We start from the raw sequence: 21259 nt of genomic DNA, 5'->3' as shown, positions 1-21259 counted from the left end.
TGTCCCTTCTTCATTCTATCACACTTGCAGGTACATTTGGTGAGAACATGGGAGAGGGCCTACTCAGTGGTTGCTACTGTTCCTAAAGTAGTTCGACTGGCATCTTCTGTGGTCTCCTTCTGGAAGGAGGCAAAGACTCTGCTTTTTCTTTCAATAAGCCCTTGAGAGCTAATGACTCATAAATAAATGTTTTTAATAATGTGTTATGTTACCCCTTGGCTCTGGAACTCCCTCCCTAGGGAGATTAGGTTGGCACCCTCCCTACCATTCTTTAAGAAACAATTGAAAACCTGGATGTTTGGGCTGGCCTTTGGAGAGACAGCTATTGGATGACCAGCCTCATTATAATTCTATTCTGAATGTTATTAGGTTCCTTTCATCGGGGTATTTTAATCTAATGATTTTATCTTATATGGCTGCTATAGTCCCTCCCCCCCCCCCACCACCACCTTTGAAGTTGATGGATTTGCATTGGTGGTTGTTTGATATTATTACTGTTGTATAAACCTTTGCTTTAACTTCTGTTTTATCATCTTCTTGTATTTTAAACTGTGTATATTGTTTAATGTATTTGCGCTGTTACTTTTGTAACGTTGTGAACTGCCCCGAGTTCCCACGGGGAGATGGTGGCGGGGTATAAATAAAGTATTATTATTATTATTATTATTATTATTATTATTATTACCCATTTTAGTCCTCCACCAAAGGGGTACACTGTAAAGTTATTTTTAAGTGTATTTATAGTTTAATTATATTTTAATGCATTTTAATGATGGGTAATTTTATTTGTATTTAACTTTATAAGCAGAGTGGGCCAAATGGCTTGGAAAAGATGAGGAACTGAGATACCATAGACCCTCCACATTTTTCAGATTTGTTTATGTCAGGATTTGATTGACCATAGTCATGTTGGAGGACCTTGAGATTCCCAGAGAAGTGTTCTTCCAGATGAAAAAAAAAAAGTTCATGGTTTCCCCACTTTTATGGGGTCCTGTGCCCTTAACCCCAACAAATGCACAGGCTTACTATGTAATATCAGAACAACATATTGAGCAGTGTTTCCCAAACTTTGGTCCTCCAGCTATTTTGGACTTCACTTTCCAGAAACCCCATCCTGCTAAACAAACAGTCAGGAATTCTGGGAGCTGAAGTCCCAAACATCTGGAAGACCAACGTTTGGGAAACAATGATCTGGGCTCTTCAACACAACTATATAACCATGAATATCAAGTCAGAAAATCCCACAATATCTGCTTTGAACTAGATTATCCGAGTCCACACTGCCATATATACCAGTTCAAAGCAGAAAATGTGGGATTTTATTCAGTTGTGTGGAATGGACCCTAGATCAGTGGTTCTCAACCTGTGGGTCCCCTTCAACTCCCAGAGATCCTAACAGCTGGTAAACTGGCTGAGATTTCTGGGAGTTGTAGGTCAAAACACCTGGGGACCCACAGGTTGAGAACCATTGCCCTAGATAGTCACAAGTCTATCCTAAAAGCTGCTGAAGTTTCAAGCTGATTTTTGGGATGGTAGATATCATTTAATGTTTCTCAGTTTTGATCTAATCCATAGACAAGCAGAGAGTTATAACAGCTGGATGATGATGGTGATGATGATAATGACAGTCCATAATCCACATTACTTTATCAGCATGACATGGCAGTGTATCCAGATGGGCTTTTCTGCTGCTACTGCTGCTGCTGCTAATCCTGGGCTTGTAAAACACTCCACCAAATGAGCAAAAAACTGGGAAATGTAAACTTAATTACTTTCTATTAAATGATATATCTGCTTGCTAACAGCACTTTGTGTGGTGGCTGGATTTTTTTTCTTGTCTGTGTGATTTTTTAAAAACGTTGCAGAAAAAGGCTTTCCTTCCCTAATGACTGTCTCATTAATTTACTTTCATACAATAAAGTTATGCATTTGTTTTTTTGGATTATGACCAATTTGAAATTAGAGTTATGACTTGGTTTGCCAGGCTGGCTGCATGTAATTGCCAGCAGCAGCAAATATGCATTTTAGTATAATGTTTTTCTATGTGATTGTATTCCAAGGATATAGCTCTTCCTGCTATCTTCCCAGGATGAGGGTCCCAGATCTTATGGTCTGGACACTCATTTCCAGTCCTCAAGGTATGGGAGAAGAATCTCAGGGCAAGAACACTGCCTTGAAAATATGTGTTAATGTGCATTATCACCTTTTGGTGTTTTTCTTTTGTTTAGATGAAAGACTCTGTGCAACAATAGCTATTACATAATGCTTCATGCTTTGGCCCATTCCACACAGCTAAATAAAATCCCACATTATCTACTTTGAACTGGAATATACGGCAGTGTGGAATCAGATAATCCAGTTCAGAGCAGATATTGTGGGATTTTCTGCCTTGATATTCTGGGTTTTGTGGCTGTGTGGAAGGGCCGTCAGTTACTCCCAGAAGCAAAAACTGCTGAGCCTGCTGGCCAAACATAAGGGGGTGTAGTAGAGCAATCTAAGGAAGGGTTAAATGTGCCTTCTTTTCTGGAACAGAGAAGAGAAACCTCAATTGAGGCCCCTTCTACATTGCCACATAATCCAGATTATCAAATCAGATAATCCACATTATCTGCTTTGAACTGGATTATATGAGCCTACACTGCCATAAAGTCCAGTTCAAAGCAGATAATCTGGATTTTATATGGCAGTGTAGAAAAGGCTTCAATCAGAACTGCTGAGAGAATGGCCAGAAATAGAGATCAATTGTGAAAGTAGCATTTAAAGCTTTGCAGTGTGCTGCCTAATTGCTGGTGGCAACGTTTGAAATCACACCTTGGATTCTGTGCTCTGGAGAGCTGTGGACACTGTTTGGAGCATTGGACAGTTCTGTCAGTTGTAAGTTTGGTTATTGGACTGAATCAGGACTGGATTTTGGCTACTCTTCTGCTTGTTTATTATTCATTTATTTATTTACAGTATTTATATTCCGCCCTTCTCACCCTGAAGGGGACTCAGGGCGGATCACATTGCACATATAAGGCAAGCATTCAATGCCATAACATAGAACAGAGACAGAGACAGACGCAGGCACGGGCTGTCCTCGAACTCATGACCTCTTGCTCAGAGTGATTTGTTACAGCTGACTTCTAACCAGCCTGCGCCACAGCCCGGCCTCGAAAGCTTGTTCCTCGAAAGCTTGTTGTGGATAATTGACTAGTTGACTTTGGACTGTACGACTATGCTGTTGGAGATTCCAGGGTGAGGTACTTGACAATCACAGAGACAAAAGTAGGGTCTCTGTTTAAGATTATCATAGAGGTGTATCCATACTACACAATTAAATCACTTTATCACTTTTATTGTCCTGGATCTATTGAATGGAATTCTGGGATTTATAGGTTGGGTAAGGTACCTGGAATTCTTTACCAGAGAACCCCAAGGCCATGCTTGCTTTTACAACCTTCATAGCATTAGAGCTCTTTGCTTGGTGTTTGGGACTCCAACTCCCAGCAGCCCTAGACAGCTTGTCCAATGGTCAGGAATTCTGGGAGATGAAGTCCAACCCCCCCCCCCCCCCCAGAGGGCTGCAGGTTGTGCAGATTTGGTTTAAGGAATGCACTATAGAATTCTAAGGGCCCTTCCACAAAGCCATATAACCCAGAATATCAAGGCAGATAATCCACAATATCTGCTTTGAACTGGGTTATCTGAGTCCACACTGTCATATAATCCAGTTCAATGTGAATTTTATACAACTGTGTGGAAGGGGCCTAAGTCCTTCATCAGACTACAAATCACAGAAGTCCATCAGACAGAGCCATTCCAGGTAAAATAAAAGTACTGTATATACTCGAGTATAAGGGGGCTGAAAAAACTCCTCTCGGTTTGTTCTCGAGTAAGGGTCCTGGTTGGCTTATATTCGGGTTGGCTTATACTTGAGTATCTATGGTACATTTATTATTTTACTCTATTATTATTGTTATTATTACATTTATTATTTTACTCTGATATTATTATTACAATTATTATTTTTCTTTCTTTCTTATTATTATTACATTTATTTTACTCGATTATCACATTTATTATTTTACTCTATTATTACTAAATTTATTATTTCATTCTATTTATTATTATTGGAAGGATACATAAGCATGTTTACATTGAAGAAGGTTAAAATAATCGGAGTTGGACGTCTTATCTTAATTTCTAGTTTTTGTAAATATTCTAAAACATTTAACCTACTGATGCCTCAATTAATGTAATTCAATTGGTATTTATTTATTTTTTTGAAATGTATCAGTAGTTGCTGCATTTCCCACCCTCAGCTTATACTCGAGTCAATAAGTTTTCCCAGTTTTTTGTGATAAAATTAGGTGCCTTGGCTTATAGGTGGGTCGGCTTATACTTGAGTATATACGGTACTATTCAGTGAGTCCTGGGTATCCACTAAAGTTTGGTTTGAGGACCCACAAAAATAATAAGACCCATGGATGTTCAAGTACTGTTATATCCAATGGTGTAGTCTCTTTAATAAAATAGCAATATGTATTGATTTTCCAGCCATGAATGGTTGAATCTGTGGGTGCAAAATCTGTGGATATGGAGGCGTGACTGTAATCGTGCAATGTGCATGCATCCTATGGGACAAAGGAAACCTATCCTATGTTGAATCTAGCATTACAGTCCATGTGGATCAACCGTGCTCTCTTTGTTTTGAAATTGGTTTCCCTACTCCTCAGTTGCAAATTCCCTTTGCCTTCTGCAGCACATATGCTTCAACAGCAGTATGTGAGATTGCCCCAGGCAATCCATACTCTTTCTTCACCAAAATGGGAAGCAAATCTTGGTTTCCTGCTTCTTTTCTTGAGGCTGGGTGATCTTGCAGGTGATTATCATTTTTAAATATCATGCCAGATAAATATGCTCGAACAAAGTATCAGAGTATTTGACGCAAATAAGAATTGATATGGCATGGACTTGGGAACTGGGTTGTTTTGTTTGGTTTTATCGTGATATTTTATTTTATTAATAGTATAAAATATATTCTTGCCCTTCTGGTACTTGCATATTATTCAAGGAGGCTAAGAGCAATTAAAACTCATTGTAAAACACAATAAAACCCCCTAAACAGCAGTGTATAATAAAACCAGACAGATGCAGCAGATAAAACAAAAGTCTCAACCATCTCATAAAGTTTAGATTAGTTACACCACCTTTTAGCTACCTTTTTGCGTTCGCACCTCTGATGCTGTATAAAGTACACAGGCATTTCTTCACTGGAGAAATTTGTAATCTGAGTTTGTGAATATGGGCATTGTGACAATTACAGTAGATGCCTCTGTGGAGGGCTATACTGTAATAGACTTCCCTAGACTTCCCTTATTGGATTATCCAATGCATTTTTGCAGTCAATATTTTCAATACATCGTGATATTTTAGTGTTAAATTCGTAAATACAGTATTTACTACATAGCATTACTGCGTATTGAACTACTTTTTCTGTCAAACTTGTTGTTAAACATGATGTTTTGGTGCTTAATTTGTAAAATCATAACCTAATTTGATGTGTAATAGGCTTTTCCTTAATCCATCCTTATTATCCAACATATTCGCTTATCCAACGTTCTGTCGGCCCGTTTATGTTGGATAAGTGAGACTCTACTGTATATGGACACCATCCCTGTGGCCCCTTCTTCACTGCCATATACAGTGTTCCTCTGCTACTTGGTGGTTTGCTTTTTGCAGACTCGCTGTTTCGTGGGGAACAATTATTTTAATTGTTATGTGGCCTTTCTCCCCCTTGGAACCCTTCCCTACCAAAAAAGCCTGCCTTGGGCAAAATGTGAATCTCATGTGAGCCTCATATTAATTCTCTCTCTATGTGTGTGAGTATGTGACACAAATAAAGGGTGGCCAGAAGATTTCTATCCTTTTAAGAGTCTCTTTTCTCTAATCAGAAATTAAAGCTGCATCTATTCTGCAGAAGTGATGCAGTTTGTCACCACTTTAACAGCCATGGCTCAATACTATGAAATTATGGGATTTTTAGTTTGGTGATGAACCAGCACTCTTTGGCAGAGAAGGCTAAAGAGTGACTGCAGCACCCATGATTGCCTTTTCCTTTTGGTGTTGGTAGAAAATGTAACTGTCCTGTTCACCTAGGTAAAGGTAAAGGTTTCCCCTGACGTTAAGTCCAGTCATGTCCGACTCTGGGGGTTGGTGCTCATCTCCATTTCTAAGCTGAAGAGCCGGCATTGTCCGTAGACACCTCCAAGATCATGTGGCTGGCATGACTGCATGGAACGCCGATACCTTCCCGCTGGAGCGGTACCTATTGATCTACTCACATTTGCATGCTTTCGAACTGCTAGATTGGCAGAAGCTGGAGCTAACAGCGGGCGCTCACGCCGCTCCCCGGATTCGAACCTGGGATCTTTCGGTCTGCAAGTTCAGCAGCTCAGCACTTTAACATACTGAGCCACCGGAGGCTCCCCTGTTCACCTACTTCCTTATATTAAGCCTAAACGAAGCTCTTAATTTCAATTGTGATGTTGATTGGATATATTACATAGCCCAAAGGATCTCTTTTTCCTCGGCCTCTCATGAATTGTTCATGCTAGATGCTGGCCTAAGGGAAGATAAGAATAAACTGAGATAGGAACTAACCCATTTGAAGCCATTAGTTAATTAAAGCCATCAATTAAGATATCGGTTGAGTTGGAGATTTTCTACCAAAAAGGGACAATTTAATGAAATGTATTTTAAAATGCAAGGATGAAGTACTTTGGCCACATAATGAGAAGACAGGAAAGCTTAGAGAAGATAACGATTATGGGAAAATGGAAGGAAAAAGGAAGAGGGGTCGATCAAGGGCAAGATGGATGGATGGTATCCTTGAAGAGACTGGCTTGACCTTGAAGGAGCTGGGGGTGGCCACGGCCGACAGGGAGCTCTGGCGTGGGCTGGTCCATGAGGTCACGAAGAGTTGGAAATGACTGAACAAATAAACAACAACGTTTTTAAAAACTTAGGGAGATTGTTTTAAATTGAGATTTCACCATGAGTGACAATGCTAAAAACAGCAATTCATCTTAAAATTTCCAGCTGGCTGTTTACCCAAATCTGGTTCTTTTCCTGCTCTTTGTTAATCCTTCAGGGTTGGGAAATTATGACAAGATCCTTTTATCCATGGGAGAGACTCCTTAGAGCCCCTGTGAACACCTGAAACCATGGATAATACTGAACCTTATATTTTTGGACTGTGGTTGACTACTTAAACTTATTCCACTAAAGAAGACCTGGAAACAATACTTTCTGTAGCAGGGAAGAGTTCCTGTCCAGCAAAACTTAGTTTAAAATCCGCCTGATCAGGATTGCCAGTCTCTGAGCAAAAACATTTCATCCTGCTTCTGTGAGGTGCAACCCATCCCAAGCCAGTAGGCCATCTTCCTGGAAAAGCAGACCATGGGTCCAGGAAGCCAAATGGTTCTTCCTGACACCATCTGTGGAACCAGTTATTCACATCTACTATTTTTTCTTGTTCTTCCTGTGCCCCATTGTACAACAGGGAGGAGAGATGAAAAGACCACTTGTAAGATCTTTTAGATTTCTTCCAAGAGTTTCAAAACCTGGCTGAAACATATCATAGAATCATTCTTCAAGCACTTTTGTTCTCTTGGTAGCAGCGACCTTTGGTAATTCAACCCGCAGATAAGGAGGTCTTACTACACATGGTTGAAGTCATAAAATCCAAGCAATATTATGATGAAAATCCCACACTCTCCAGATATCATTGACTGAAAGCCCCAGTAACTAGGAACCCTCCTCAAGCAGTGTAGCACCAGAATGTAGACGAGGTGTTGGCAGTAATTTAGAAATAAGACTAATATTGTATGAAGTTCCACTTAGTAGCAGAAGTAAGCATATGCCTCCCATTGGGACAGGGTTAAAAAGGGATGCTCTCAGATCCCATGCATGATCTCAGGTATGAGCACAAATACCTGGAAGGGATCAACAATAATGTTTATTTTGTGGCTTCAAGTCATTTCTGACATCACAACTTCACCAGCACATTTGGCTTATGACAAGATGGAGAACATATGGTCCTCCAGATGTTGGATTTAGACTCCTATAGGAACAATCATTGTATCCAATGGTCAGGTATTTTGGGAGCTCTAGTTCTGCAACATCTGGATCAACAGAAGTTTCCTGTCTCTGGCCTATGAAATACGTAGGAAGGAAAAACCTTCTGAATTTTTTTCAAAGCTTCTATTTAGATACAAAATGAATGTTTATCACTATGGTGCAAGCTATTTCTGTAAAACATGCCATTCTGAAGGAATAAGATACAATAGCTAAATTAGAGAGCGAGCGGGAAAGTGCTTTCCTCTTAATCTGCTAAACCCTACTGCACTGATATGCTTTGACATGCCCTTCTCAGAAGTGTAAAAGAAGCTGACAACCTAGTCTGGAGCTTTTGTGAATGGCTTTGCTTGCTTTTGCAGATTAGAACCCGCCAATTTTAATCTTTTTGGTATCTGACTGTACTTACGGTTTTAATGTTGCACTGTTAGGACCAAGAATGTGCCTTGCATGAAACTCAGGAGAAAACCTCTACTCTGGCGCCTGTCTTGGAAAAAAAATACTAGAGAATCAGTAGAACGATCTCTCCCAGGACTGTTTGAATATTAAGGACTGAGACCCATTGTTACTTCCAGCGAAAGTGAGTAAATGCACTGAATCACTGAGATTTACTAACCTGATACCTTCCCATTCTGTAGGGATTTAAAAGATGTATTTTTAGTTGGGACAAAGTAATATAATTTTAACTTTATATCCATATATACCTTTATTTTAATTTTGTATCCCTCCATATATTTAATTGTTTTTAAAGCATTTTTTATATTTGCTGTGTTTAAAATTCTTTAGGTTGTGTCATATTATTGTGAATTGCCTTGGGTCCCTATGGGGGGAGATACGGGTTAGAAATAAAATTAATAATAACAATAATAATTTAGAATATAGTATATGTGCAATCACAGAGAACAGGGATCAGATTCAAGTGTTAGTACAAACTAGAGTAGACTCATTGGATTAATAAACTTGCATACCTATTGACTCAGCCCATTTTCATTGAGTCGGTAAGTTTAGGTTAACAACTGGACTTAGGCTCAGGACTGCTGTGTAGCACCACCAGATCCATATGTTGTTGAGTCCAGAGCTTGGAAAAGTTAATTTTCTAGATTACAGTCCACAGAATCCCCAGCAACTTCCCATTCTGAGAATTGTAGTCTTTTCCAGCTCAAAAACTTCACTGAGTTTTCATCGAGTTTGGCTGCCACCATTTGTTTTATTTTGCTTCTATTAGTACACTATCCTTTGTGAAAATAGAAATAATTAAATGGAATGCAATGTTTAAACAATACAATAAATGTCCACACTTGCCAGGCATGGTGCCTTTTGCACTAATGGAGATGTAACATGTTGTATGTTTTGAATACCGACCAAGCAGCACTGAGTACATAGGTTGAATAACACTTCATTTGATCTATCTTACTTAACAGAATCTTCAATTTACAAAATCATAATAAGGTATTTACAGGCAATGATGGACAGCAAGGGAAGATTTTGGTCAAGTAAGTTCTGTCAGGATCCAGCCCTTCTCCCAGCAAGTAGGTGCTTCTTAACCCTCCTCTGGTCATATTTGGGACCCATACTGGCCTTTGGCATTCTTGGATTTTCTCTCCTTGGATTCAGAAGGTTTCTCTGACCTCTTCTGTGACAGGAAGGAGGAGCAGTTCTTTACCAGAAGGTTTCCCCAGACAAATTCCCTTTCACCTGCCTTGCATTGGGCATCTACCTTTAAAATGCCATGTAGCTTTGTCATCAGTGTCTCAATTTGTTCCCTCCTTTTCTGCTTGTTTTATTCCTGGCACTGGCAGCAGGTAGCACCCATATATGTGGAGCAATGAATTCTCCCTGGCACTTCACCCAAAATATAAGAACCCATGGCATCCTAAGCAGAATCAGGACCTTGGACAGCTCTTTAACCATTCAATCTAAAACCCAGAGAAGATTTACTGACACGGAAACCAGTAGCTCCCACTCCTTCCTGGATATGTCTGGTGGACCTCCCCATGTACTGTTAAATAGTCCTCTCTCAGGCTTCCTCAAGCTCCTCTCGTCAGCTTCTCCCACCTACCAAGATAGGTTCCCAAGGAACCTGAAGTAATAATAATACAGTAGAGTCTCACTTATCCAACACTCACTTATCCAACGTTCTGGATTATCCAATGCATTTTTGTAGTCAATGTTTTCAATACATCGTGATATTCTGGTGCTAAATTCATAAATACAGTAATTACTACATAGCATTAATGTGTAATTAACTACTTTTTCTGTCAAATTTGTTGTATAACATGATGTTTTGGTGCTTAATTTGTAAAATCATAACCTATTTTGATGTTTAATAGGCTTTTTCTTAATCTCTCCTTATTATCCAACATATTCGTTTATCCAACATTCTGCCAGCCCGTTTATGTTGGATAAGTGAGACTCTACTGTAATAATAATAATAATAATAATAATAATAATAATAATAACTTTATTTTTATACCCCGCCCCATCTCCCCGAAGGGACTCGGGGCGGCTTACATGGGGCCTAGCCCGATAAAACAATCAAATATCAATGATACAACAATAAAACAATTATACCAATAAAACCTCAATTATCAGTAAAACAATTGATAAAATCGACATGAAGCATACAATATTAAAACAGGAGACTAATTCATAAAACCCAGTACAGAATGTGCCGGAATGGGGAAGGTATTTCACGGTTGAAATGGACAATAAAGTGAAAAATAACATTGGCAACACCTCAAGAATGGGGCTATTATAAAATGGGCAGATAGATCAGTCCAACAACAAATTAAGTGTCAAAGGCCTTTTGGAAGAGCCAGGTTTTTAAGCTCCTTCGGAAGGAGAGGAGGGTAGGGGCCTGCCTGATCTCTCTAGGAAGCGAGTTCCAAAGTCGGGGGGCCACGACGGAGAAGGCCCTCTCTCTCGTCCCCACCAACCGCGACTGCGAGGGTGGTGGGAGCGAGAGAAGGGCCTCCCCTGACGAGCGAAGAGAACGTGCGGGTTCGTAGGGGGAGATGCGGTCTCTAAGGTAGGTGGGTCCCAAACCGTTTAGGGCTTTGTAGGTGATAACTTCCATGGCAATTGTCCATCTCCTTTTGACAAATGCAAGGTAGTCATCATTGGAACCATTCTCGCATGCCTCCAGTGCACTGCTGTCTCCCCACTTGACCTGAAATAGACAAATTCTTGGGCAGTTATTCACAGCCATCTATTTTATCCTGGAGTTTAAAAGAATTATCCAAGACGCTAGCCTCTACATAGGTTCAGTACCTTGGATAGTTCTTTTAAAGGCTGGGAGCAGGTTCTCCACCATCTGACGTAGAAGCCAACAGCTACCTATGAACAAGCCTAGTGTGTAATAATAACTTTAAACAAATATTGTTACCTTGAACTAGGGATGTGCTGTGCTAAATTATTCACTTCCACAGGGGAGGATGAATAATTCAATCAATTTTCTGCCTGCTGTCAGATGACTTCGAAAACCATGCAAGGAAAAGAAAGTGTCTGATCATGGAGTGGGATGGGGAGAGCAAAGCAAGGAATGAGGAAGCTGTATCCTTCTATGATAGGCTCAAATTTCCTTCTGAGGTCATGGGAATGAGGAGGATCATCCTTATGACTTCTGCTTTGATAGATGAAAAAGATGTTGTTATCATGGGTCTACTATTGGAATGCAGCCCATGACAATTCTGCTGGGAACGGGATAAAAATAGATGGATGTAGGCTGGTTTTGGTGGCAGAACTAGTCCTTCAGTCATTCTGAGGGCCAAGAAAAAATGGGGAAGGATCTTAAGGATTCTCCTATTGGAGATTTTGGAGAAGCCCCTTTCACATTTCCACCCACAAGTCTTCAGATATTCTGTCCATCCTTGCCTTAAACAATAGTAGACTCAAGATTTCATTGGTACTGAGTGAGAGCCCCTCAACTAATATAGAATACACTTAAAAAGTAAAGGTTTCCCCTGACGTTAAGTCCAGTCATGTCTGATTCTGGGGGTTGGTGCTCATCTCCATTTCTAAGCCGAAGAGCCGGCATTGTCCGTAGACACCTCCAAGGTCATGTGGCCGGCATGACTGTATGGAATGCCGTTACCTTCCCGCCGGAGCGGTACCTATTGATCTACTCACATTTGCATGTTTCGAACTGCTAGGTTGGCAGGAGCTGGAGCTAACAGTGGGTGCTCAAGCTGCTCCCAGGATTTGAACCTGGGACCTTTCAGTCTGCAAGTTCAGCAGCTCAGCGCTTTAACGCACTTCGCCACTGGGGCTCCTTGTAGAATACACTTACTATATTACTAATATATCTAGTATATCTCCAATATTTTCCTGTTCCTGAACTTATCATGGAAACAGGAAACTGTGTTTTAAGGCAAACTGTGGATAATAGTGAACCCCTTTGAAATGAAAACTTCCACTCTGGAGGATCTAACATTGCTATAGAGATATTCCCCTAGGCCCAAATGCAACTCAGTGTTACTGTGTGCTAGTGATCAGGATACAGAAGCAAGACATTTCCAGCCCTGTTCATTGCCCAATCTATAGTCCAATGAGGGGGTGGACAGGGGTCCTGCTTCTGATTCGTGTAGCCTTGCCACTGGTGAGAGGGGGCTGGAAACAGGTTGTGGGTGTTTCCAGTTACATACAGAACAGACCTCCATTGCTTGATGTCGCTTCTGGCTGCTAAGGTAGATTTGGGGAGATATTTGTGATCATGGTTATCAGGCCACAATCATGAATATAGAGCATGGCTGAATATGGAACAGTTACAGATCAGTACAGGGGCCTGGTGGCACAGTGGGTTAAACCACTGAACTGCTGAACTTGCTGACCAAAAGGTCAGCAATTTGACTGTAGGGAACAGGGTGAGCTCCCAATGTTAGCCCCAGCTTCTACCAATGTAGTAGTTTGAAAACATACAAATGTGAATCGATCAATAGGTGGGAAGGTAACGGCGCTCCATGTAGTCATGCCAGCCACATGACCTTGGAGGTGTCTATGGACAACGCCGACTCTTCAGCTTAGAAATGAAGATGAGCACCAACCCCCAGAGTTGGACATGACTAGACTTAATGTCAGGGGAAAACATTTACCTTACAGATCTGTAATTGTGTTATGAATACATAACTGCAATGTGGGGTGTCAGTCAATATTTTAAATGTTGATACAGTAAGATTTCCATACCCATGAGAGATATGTTATAGAACCATGGAAACAGAAATCTGAAACTATGGATAATAGTGAAACATTTTGAAATTGATGATTACTAACAGAATCTCATAGCATCACCCTGGAGGACTGAGAAAATTCCTAAAATTTTCTAGGCCACCCAAGACAATTATGTGATAGCTTCTGGTGGAAATATATCATAGAATTGCCTGGAAGACCTGGAAAATTCCCAGGGAGAATATGTTTTGTTGGATGAAGGTAGGTGAAACCATGTGTATGAGTCCCATAAGGACAGGGATCGTACCTAATTTGGTATCATTTTTTCAGTATGTCCCCTTATAACTATTATAAATTATCTTGTATCTGAGATTTAGGAAAAGGTGGGAAATATATAAAAAGAAGAGGAGCGAGGGAGAGAGACGGTGGAGAATCATACATGTAAAAAATACTAGCTCAGATTTAGCATCCCCTTAGCATGGTTTCTTTTTAGAAGTTGGCATTTCACAATTTCTATCCAGAAAAAAACTTAGGGTGCTCCAAATTAGTCTTTTGATGTCCATTTAAATGAGACATTGCATATTTAAAAAGCTTGTGGATGCTGTGATGGTTTCTTATGATGAGCATTCAGTCCTATTTCTGTCATACCCTGCAGAGCCAATACTCTTGGCTTTTGATGGCAATAAAGTCAAGAATTGTCTTTAATATCCTTTCCCCCCTTTCCAGACTTAGTTTGCTCTTTTTCTTTCTTATCCCTGCAGGATAATCATATGCATAAAAGTTGTGAGAAAAATGTATCAAGTTTTTTCTTCCCTGCTTTCTATCAGTCTCAGTTCACAAAGACCTTAGTGATAAAAAGGAATATATGAAAAGATAACATGTAAAAATGCTCTGTTTAATGTCAGCGGATATACAGCCGATAACATTTAAGTGGGGAGATGAACTGATCTCATTATAAAAAAAACAAAATGTAGATGTGTGATTCATGAGTAGAAACAAAACTCAGGTTATAATAATTTCATTAGGACTGCAAAAACATGACAAATTTTCATTGGGGCAAGGAAAGTGTGGCTCGGGAACCACGAGTAAGAATCTAAGTTTCTTTTCCCCCTTTTCCTTTATTTAATTTATATCTTCCTTTTCTCCCATGTGAAACACAAATCTGATTCTCTTTTTAATGAATATTTATTTATTTATTTAAAGGAGCCCCGGTGTCGCTGAACTTGCAGACCGAAAGGTCCCAGGCTCAAATCCGGGGAGCGGAGTGAGCGCCCGCTGTTAGCTCCAGCTTCTGCCATCCTAGCAGTTCAAAAACATGCAAATGTGAGTAGATCAATAGGTACCGCTCCGGCGGGAAGGTAACGGCACTCCATGTAGTCATGCCGGCCACATGACCTTGGAGGTGTCTACGGACAACGCCGGCTCTTCGGCTTAGAAATGGAGATGAGCACCAACCCCCAGAGTCGGTCACAACTGGACTTAACGTCAGGGGAAAACCTTTACCTTTATCTTTATAAAACAAACTACTACTGCACCACAATCTCACAGAAAAAAAGAGAACACAATCTGAAAATGATTTCCTGCTCTTCAAATTTGAATTAAATGCTAGAAAGGGTTCATCACTCCATTGACATTTTAGCTCCTTGTCTGAAAACTTGGAAGTCCATCCAGGTGGTTGCTAAGGGATTCTGAAATGAGACTGCCAAAATGTTCCCTGTTAGTGATGCAATGAAGTTCACCTGGATTTCATTCCAGATTTTTTAAGAACTATCCAAAGTGCTGAACCTATTTTGGGGATAGGATTCCCTCCAGACAGCTGCTTGAAGGTGAAGGTGGACAAAGTGCTAATCAAACCTGTTTCACGACCTTGGACTTCTCTCCAAAAGAGAGGGTGAATTGCTCCCCCTGGAGACCTTTTAAACAGGTTGCGCCTTCCTAAGAGACAAACTATTTAGTAAGCAACTGGCCACTTTGGAGGGCATTTTTGGCAATCCTAGGAGGTCCCTACATGATCTCAGGGACTAGACCTCCATTGTAACATGCCACTCCTTTAAGACCTAAAAGACTCCAAAAAGAGTCACCATAACGTGTTGTTGAAAGCTTTCATGGCCAGAATCACAGGGTTGTTGTGTGTTTTCCAGGCTGTATGGCCATGCTCCAGAAATATTCTGTCCTGACGGATATCTCACAACCTCTGAGGATGCCTGCCATAGATGTGGGCGAAATGTCAGGAGAGAATACTTCTGGAACATACAGCCTGGAAAACACACAACAACCCAGTCACCATAACACTGACATGGTGTGCATTTATACCAGCTGAAATACTCCAGAATAGTCAGCTCCAGAGTATCCTGGATACAGCACAGGGAAGCCTCAGAGCCCTTTTAGGGTTCACATAAGCTGGTCTAGCCCACAGTGTATTTGGGTCACCACAACTCTTTTGTCAGCCTAAAGCAGGTCCCTGGCAGAGCCTTGCTGGTGCAACATCAAAGTCCCAACAAGGACCTGGCCATTTGATCATCAGACCCAATGTCACCAGCAAGGGCTGCTGAGGAGCTGCTTCAAACTGACAAAACAGCAGTGGCTTTTTTTGATGTGTGGACACTAATGGTCACTTTGAGTCCAGCCTGATCCTGTTGTCCACCCTTCCAAAACAGAGGGGTCATTCCCACTTTCCTGGATGTAGGAGTGACTTGGGATACTCGTTGTGCCGGACTAACATCTGGAAGCAATGCTGTTGCAGATCAGGGTGCATGTCATGTGGAACACAATTATAAGTGTGTTTTATTTGGTCTATAAAGACATAGGAACCCTGGTGGCGAAGTGTGTTAAAGCAGTGAGCTGCTGAACTTGCAGACTGAAAGGTCCCAGGTTCAAATCCCGGGAGCGAAGTGAGCACCCACTGTTAGCTCCAGCTTCTGCCAACTTAGCAGTTCAAAAACATGCCAATGTGAGTAGATCAATAGGTACCGCTCTGGAGGGAAGGTAATGGCGCTCCATGCAGTCATGCCGGCCACATGACCTTGGAGGTGTCTACGGACAATGCCGGCTCTTCAACTTAGAAATGGAGATGAGCACCAACCCCGAGAGTCAGACATGACTGGACTTAATGTCAGGGGAAACCTTCACCTTTACCTTTTAAAGACATGGCTTTGGAAGTCATTAGCTATCTCTGTTTATCAAAACTGAAGTGAGTGAAGACTGGAACTACAATGGCACATCCTTTTGAAGAGTGTGAGACGTTATCTCGACAGACCAGATTCTTTGGCTACCATGAGGAAGGGGAGTCCTTTCCAAAGAGGGAGTTTGAAGGATGTGACTCTAACGCAGGGGTCCCCAAACTAAGGCCCGGGGGCCGGATGCGGCCCATCGAAGCCATTTATCCGGCCCCCACGGCACAAGGGCAGAAGGGGGTTGGGCTAAATGACCCAAGGGGTCTCTTTTTCTCTTACAACCCTTATTATTATTATTGTTGTTGTTGTTGTTGTTGTTGTTATTATTATTATTATTATTATTATTAACATTGAGGCTGGGTGGACATCTGTCAGGGGCAATACTAATGGCTTTTAGTGCACAAAAGCAGAAGGCTATAGGACTAAATGGCCCAAGGGGTCTCTTCCAACTCACATTATTATTATTATTATTATTATTATTATTATTATTATTATTATTATTATTAACATTGAGGCTGGGTGGCCATCTGTCAGGGATGCTTTGCTTGTGCTTTCGGTGCACAAAGGCAGAAGGGGATTGGACTCAATGGCCCAAGGGGTCTCTTCCAACTCTCTTTATTATTATTATTATTATTATTATTATTATTATTATTATTATTATTAACATTGAGGCTGGGTGGCCATCTGTCAGGGATGCTTTGCTTGTGCTTTCGGTGCACAAAGGCAGAAGGGGATTGGACTCAATGGCTCAAAGGGTCTCTTCCAACCCTCTTTTTTTATTGTTGTTGTTGTTGTTGTTAATTATTATTGCTCTGTGGCCAACTATAGTCCGGCCCTCCAACAGTCCAAAGGATCGTGAACTGGCCCCCTCTTTAAAAAGTTTGGGGACCCCTGCTCTAACGTGTTAAAAATCCAGAAAGTAATTTATTTTATAAAATGGAAGCAGTTTTTCTTTAGACGTATTTGTCCACAAACTAAAATAGCTGTTGTTGTCATGTGGATTCCAATTTATGCCAACTCTGTCCAAGAGTTTCCTTGGAAAGATTTAGTTTCAGGAGGTTTCCCATTGCCTTCTCCTTAGGCTGAGAGAGCGTGACATTTAAGAACAGTTGAATTCAAGCTAAAGTAACTCTTGCGAAGGATATCCACTAGATGTCACTGCTTCACTTACTAAACGCTTCCCGGCTACAGCACTTTTCGACAACATGTTATTAATTTATAATAAAAGGTCTCTGACAGCTTTATTTTGATGAATTATGAGAATCCAAAGCATAATTCCCAGCCTCTGGTGTATAAATTGTCATTGATTTTAATGTTCTTTGTAAAGTTGTGTCACGCAACAAATTTTCCTGCCAAGAGCTGTTAAACAGAGAGGCACCCACTGCTCAGAGTAGTACATCAAACTTCTTAAGAGGGAGAGAGCAGGATGGATTGATGGTTATCCATAAACCATTTATGACGGATGCCACACCGGCAGTTCAAACAATTATTGTGGACATTTACTGGAGATTTCTCCTTCTAACTAAAATAAATAAACAAGAAATAGAATCACATTCAACTCAGTGTAAGGAATAGATGTAAGCAATACAGGCATTGTTATCCTTAACTGTTCTCAAGTCAATGTTGAGTTATGGAGACCCTGTGAATGAGAGACCTCCAAGTCACGCTATTCAGACTCTAATGTTCTAATGTTTTAATGTTGATGTTTTATGCTGGTTTGTATGTTTATACTATTTTACCTGTTTTACATTGGTTTAATTATGCTGTATTTTATTATATGTTGAACTGGGCTTGTCCCCATGTGAGCCGCCCCGAGTCCCCTCTAGGGAGATGGGAGAGGGATATAAAAATAAAGTTATTATATTATTATTATTATTATTATTATTATTATTATTATTATTATTATTATTATCCTCAACAGCCCTGTTCAGGTCTTGCAGACTCAGTGCTGTGACTGCCTTGATTAAGTTATTGATCTGAAATATAATCTTTCTCTTTTCTGACTGATCCCCCCCCCCTTCCACCAATCATTATCGTCTTTTTTGTAAGTCATCTCTTCTCATGATATGGCCAAAATACACTGGCTTCAGTTTAGTCATCTTAGCATCTAAGGAGCCCCAGGTGGCACAATGGGTTAAATCCATGTGCCAGCAGGACTGCTGACTGAAAGCTCAGTGGTTCAAATCCAGGGAGAAGAGTGAGCTCCAGACTGTCAGCTCTAGCTCCCTATGCAGAGACACGAGAGAAGCTTCCCACAGGATGGTAAAACATCAAACATTCAGGTGTTCACCTTGCAGACAGCCAATTATCTCACACCAGAAGCGACTTGCAATTTCGCAAGTCACTCCTGATACGAAAAAAAAAAAAATCTTGGCATCTAGGGACAGTTCAGGCTTGACTTATTCTCATTCATTGGCCATTTTAGCAGTCTATAGTATCCACAGAACTCTTCACCTTACAAAGCCTTTGACAAAGAAGCTCCATCACAAAGTCTTTTTCTACTTCAACTTTTTTACTTTTTTCTCTGTCCACCTGGAAGTTTATTTAGTTGAATTGGTATGCGGAGAATGGTAAAAGAATGCTGGAGGAGCACAGACTTTCAGTAGCAGATTGCAACACCATGCCTATAGGAAGCAATGTAATAAAGCCCGAGCTGGGAAAAAAAATGGAATTCTATGCTAGTCGATTGTACTGCAGCTGTATGTTCCTGCTTACAACTAAGGTAGATGGCATCTGCCTCCAGAATCCCTGCTGAGTATGCATCAACAGCAAAACAGAGAGAAGCCTCATCACGCAGTCCTGCCTGTCATACTAGAATGTGTAGATGTGTAAGTTTGTCCATGAAAATCATAAGAAAAAGTGGAGACTGGTGAAAGAAAAAAAAATTATCCCTGGAAGAAACTTCCAAGTGGTTTCTGAAAGAATCAAAATTTCTATTTCTGCAAAGCTTCCCTGACCTTGAGAGCCCATTTCACATATGCAAATTGTTAGTGTTGGATGAAAAGTTTTCTGGAAATTGCTGAAGCGTTCTTCTCTTTTGTAGCATAGGAACCTAAGGCTATTCTTTCTGTGTGATTTCTACCTCTGGAACAAAGTTTCTGTTAAAGAAGTAATATCCCAAAACACATCTACTTTGTCAACTGAATTATATCTGTAACTATTAGTATTAGTTTGGCATCTTTCAACAAGGTGGTAGCTTATTTTTGTTGTTTTTCTGGCATGTAATTGAAATGGTTGAAAAATTGTTCTTTTGGGTTGCTGCGAGTTCTGTTTTTCATTGTATGAGATTTGGTGCCACATAAACTGGGATTCTGTGTCCTGCGTTAAACAGAAAGCCTTTGTGAAGTCAACAAATTTCAGCTGCTACCTCTAATAAATGTATAATTTAAGTCCTTTAGGAAATGATTATTCGTTCTCGATCAAGAGGGAAACAGAACATAGTTTTTGTTAGTGTAGAACTTCCATGATTCTGTTATAATTGCTGTATGTAAACTTTGTCCTTGTAGCATTACACATATGTGCAGACACAAATGTCTATACATAAACACTGAGACACTGTATCTATTGGTAGCTTTCTCTCTCTCTCTCTCTCTGATATTTTTCTTTCTCTACTAATTACAAGTGAACATTAAATTCTGCTCTTTTCATCGACCCTGATTGCACGGTTGAAAACTTTTTTTACTTCACTTCATTGTTACCATTATTTTAATTGTGAGTGCCTTTGGCTGGAAGGTTTACAATTTTCACCAAAAAGGGAATAAAAAGGGCAACATTTTTAGTTAGCTATCCACTTTTCCCAATTCAATTTGGTTGGATGAATAGAGTTAATTTTGCTGTATTAGGACGGCCTCTCCATCGGAGCCTTTCTAAAAACCTAAAGCCATGAACACTGGGCACAATCCAGCCATGTGTCTGCAATGCTCTGAACAGAAACCTGTGATTCTTAACAGTGCTTAAACTGTTCAGATCTGCTGCTTTCAATTTAAACAGATGATTAATTTTCCTGTTTAAATAAGGCTTGCTGGCTGAAATCCAGGAGTATAGCTACTCGGGGTGGAGGGCGCATAATGAGAGCATTGCCACCTCGAAAAGAAATTCTGTCCCAATGAAATTTACCTTCAGTTCCCAATCTCTCGCATTGCAGTGCGTGAGACACTGAAAACTGTTCAAATTGAGATTTCCCTTGGTTACTTCACCTGCCCCCTTTTCTTTGTATATTTAAGTGGTATTACTGAAGCTTCAAGTTGTTGCCAATGCTAGAAATGTGGGGAGTGAAAGGAAATTTGGAGAAAGTAAAATTGTTATTTTTTTGAGAAGGCAAAGCTCACCCTTCTCGAAGTACATCATTGCTTCTTAAACACTGTAGAAACAATGAAATACTATTAAAAGGCAGCATATATTCTCACTTCCTTACTTCCGCTAACACATAGACACATGTCACCAGATTTTGAAAGCATTACTGTTTCTGCATTACAACTCCCTAAAATTTCTCAGTCATCATGGCAACAACTGGGACACATGCAAAACTTTCCCAACTTTTCTACATCCTCTGTGAGCATGCTCTTTCTAAACATGCCTGATTCATGTCCTCCTTGTTGATACAGCCCAATTTGCTACATGGTTATTATGGAACGACTATTGTACTCCTCCCTCCACCTCTGAGAGATTTATTTCTAAATAAATGTACACGGGATTGCAGGCTAAATCGACTAATCTACCGATGAAAGTCTGAAGCCCTAAAATAAAGCAAACAGATAATGGCAACGTAGAAAACAAAGTGCTTGCTGAATCCTCTGTGGATC

Source organism: Anolis carolinensis, chromosome 5 (genome assembly GCF_035594765.1).
Source record: "Anolis carolinensis isolate JA03-04 chromosome 5, rAnoCar3.1.pri, whole genome shotgun sequence".
Lineage (NCBI taxonomy): Eukaryota > Metazoa > Chordata > Lepidosauria > Squamata > Dactyloidae > Anolis > Anolis carolinensis.
The sequence above is the reverse complement of the archived record's forward strand: the minus strand, read 5'-3'. Positions refer to the sequence as shown.